Source organism: Rhea pennata, chromosome 1 (assembly GCF_028389875.1).
Source record: "Rhea pennata isolate bPtePen1 chromosome 1, bPtePen1.pri, whole genome shotgun sequence".
NCBI lineage: Eukaryota > Metazoa > Chordata > Aves > Rheiformes > Rheidae > Rhea > Rhea pennata.
This window is the reverse complement of record NC_084663.1, coordinates 56,123,491-56,126,702: the sequence shown is the minus strand read 5'-3', so window position 1 is coordinate 56,126,702 and position 3,212 is coordinate 56,123,491.

The window sequence follows — 3,212 nt, the reverse complement described above, 5'->3', positions numbered from 1 at the left end:
TTTGGTTGAAATTGGCCAGTGGATTCAAGCCGAACCGTGGGTGGCTGATAGACAGGCAGATAGACAACACGATTGCGAGAGATTCGTTTCTGTAAGAAATCAGGCTAAAAATGACTCCTTATCCCAAGGGAGTTTGTCCAGCATGTCTCAGACTGAAGTATGCAAAGCAATGAGAAAACGCTACAGAGACAGCAATGGTTAGGGTGCTAATTTGGAACCGGCAGTCAAATTTCTCCGCTACCACAGCCTCTCTGTTTGGCCTCCAGCAAATCACATAGTCTTTTTCTAATCTTCAGTTCCTTTTATGTAAAACAGAGCTAAAGGTTTGGGAGTTTTACCTTCTGGAGTGGGTATGATGGCTAAATAAATTAAAAACCATGAGGTTCTTGGTTACTACATCTAAGTCTACAATCTCAGTCTGGTGACATCAAAGAACAGAGTGCCACAAAAAAGAAAAAGAAAAAGAAAAAGAAAAGGAAAAGGAAAAGGAAAAGGAAAAAGAAAAGGAAAAAGAAAAAGAAAAAGAAAAAGAAAAAACTTATGATGATGATGTCTGGGCCTGCAAACTCGGAACCACATGAGCTTGGAAAAAGGTCCTGTTCAGGAGGAGGTGCAGATATGGCTGTGCTTGTGTAGAAGGAGGTTCCTGCATGCTATTTCAGCTCATAATGTAAAAGCACACACAGAAACCACAATCTTCTGGATCGTTTTGGTCCAGTGTTTGCCTAGGTTTAAGAATGTCGATCCCTTGTCTTTTCTCTGCACAAAGATTAAAATACCCAGCTAAGCTAAAATTCCCTCTGGGGCTTTGTAGGGGATGTGACGGGGCAGACGCCCGGGGGAAGCTAAGGGAGCCTGCTGCTGTAGCTGGGAGCACTGGTGTGGCAAACCCTGTGGTCACAGGACAGGGGAGCTGTGGTATTGCAGCTGCATCTGTCTGTGCGAGGGGATGTTCTGCCTCAGATTCGTGATCTAATGTTCCTGAACATTTGCAACCTCTGAGTGGGCACAGTAACATGGAAAAGGGTTGGCTGTCTTCAGATGGTTCAGGGCACTATGTTCGAATCAAGGGATAATGTTTTGCTAAGGAGGTCCAAAATAGAGATGCTTTCTTCCTATCGATGCCAACCACCCTTTCGCATGATGGACGTTCATTGGCTGTGGGAAATGTGTTGGTGATTGCTGCCCTCCTCAACAGGATTTGTACTCCCCGAACTGAAATCACCCCCCTGAGCAGCGCTGACACCGCCATTTGCCAGCTATCTCAAAAAAAAAAAAAAAAAAAAAAAAAAAAAAAAAAAGCAATCAGGGACTTGATGCAAAGTGAATGATGGCTGCTAAATCCCCCTGGGGATCAGAGAGATGAGGGCTGCCTCCAAGCCCGGCTCTCTGACAGGATCTGGGGCCATCTGGGAGAGCTGCCAAGAAACAGCAGTCCCATGGATGAGCAGCCTCATCCTGGACCCACAGTGATGCACCACTACCGTACATAGCTGGAGAGTGTCACCAAATGATCCCAGACTCTAGACCTGCCAATCTGGCACAAATTAACTTCCAAAGAAGAGTGATGGAAGCCCTCGAGCCCCACAGGGAGCTGTTACCTTTCTGGCATCTTCCCACCAGTATGCTATTCCACTCACGCCTTGGGACATGGAGCCTTTCAGTGTCCTTAAAGGCTTGTGGTTGTGCGGTATTGTCTTCTGCCGCAATATTGCTCCCATCATAAGCTGAAATCTTCACTTCCTGTATTGTTATCTTCTGCTTTCTTCCTCATTGCTCTCCCACGATACTTCGGCAATACTTCCAAGGCACTTCTGAACCCAAATGACCTCTGCATGTCTTCAGTCATCGTTCCAGCTGAGTTTGCAAAGGGGAAAATTCCCCTTCGCTTAGGCTATCTCTTTGCCTGAGATCTCAGACTGTCTTGGTTTTGCCGTCAAAACTCAGAATTAGGATGGCCTTTTCTCAAGAAACCCTGTTGTGGTGCTGACTAGGTAAGATTATGAGAACAAGCAGAAAAACAGTCTGTAGGGCTCTTTTTTTCCTGGTAAACCCTTGCAGATCACCACCGGGTTATCCTAAGCACTACTCATGAGAATAAAGCTAGCAGTTTAACAGAGTTGCTTTTTATTCCCCAGCAGCTCACTCGTCTGGTAAGTGGGGAAGGGTGGCAGGATGGAAGGGGTGGCACGATGCTTTGTTTTGAGCGTGCTGTTTTTCTAAATTCCTAACAAATCGTTAGGAAGGGTGTACCCAGGTTCTGCTTCCTTTTGACCTTTAGTTAGCTCTCCGCTGCAACGGGTGAGGTTTCAGGCTTGCACTTCACCATGTTTATAGCTGTGCCGTTCGGCCAGGTTTATTTTGGTTTGGCTTGGTTTTGTTTCCCTTTACAAAAATCAGCCTGGTGAGGAAGAAGACAGGGAAAAGTTGAATGAGGAGAAGGCTTTTTTTTTTTTTTTTTTTTTTTTTTTTTTGCGGTTTGGGCACAAGATTGGGAGTCAGCAGATGCAGGTTCTATTTCTGGCATCGTAGCAAACTTCCTGGATGCCGCTGGGCGAAGCCGCCTGCACATCTCCACCTCGCCTCGCCTCCTCCCGCCCCACAGCAAACCGCCCTCCGCTCTCCCGCCCGCGCCGCGGCCCCTCCGCGCGGCGAGCGATGCTGCGGGGCGCGCAGACAACGCGGCCGCGGCGGCGGGGGAAGGCGGGGGGGGGGGGGCCGGCCGGCTGCAAAGCGAGGTGCGCTTTCGCAGCCCGCCGCACCGCCGCCGCCTCCTCCAGCCGCGCATCCCCGGCGGCCTCGCCGCCGCTACCGCAGCCCCGTCGATAGGGCCCGCGGCGAGGGGCGGCGGTGGCGGGGCGGGGGGGGGGGGGGGGGGCGGGGGCGAGGCCGCCGCTGCCCCCGGCGGCGGGAGCGGGGCCGGCGGCGCGGGGGGCGGGCGGCGGCAGCCCCCCGCGGCGGCCCGGGCGGGCCGGGGGGAGGAGACAGGCGGGGAGGGCCGGCACAAAACGGGCTGCTGCAGCCCTGCCCGCCGCTGCCGGCGCCGCGGCGGGGCTCGGCGCCGCATCCCTCCCGCGGCGGGCGGCGGAGCGGGAGGAGGAGGAGGAGGAAGGCGGCGAGGGGCTGCGGGCTCGCCTCGCCTCGCCTCGCCGCGGCCGGCGCCTCGCCATGCCGGGGGGCGGCGGGCGGGCCGGGGGCGAGCGGCCGCCGCG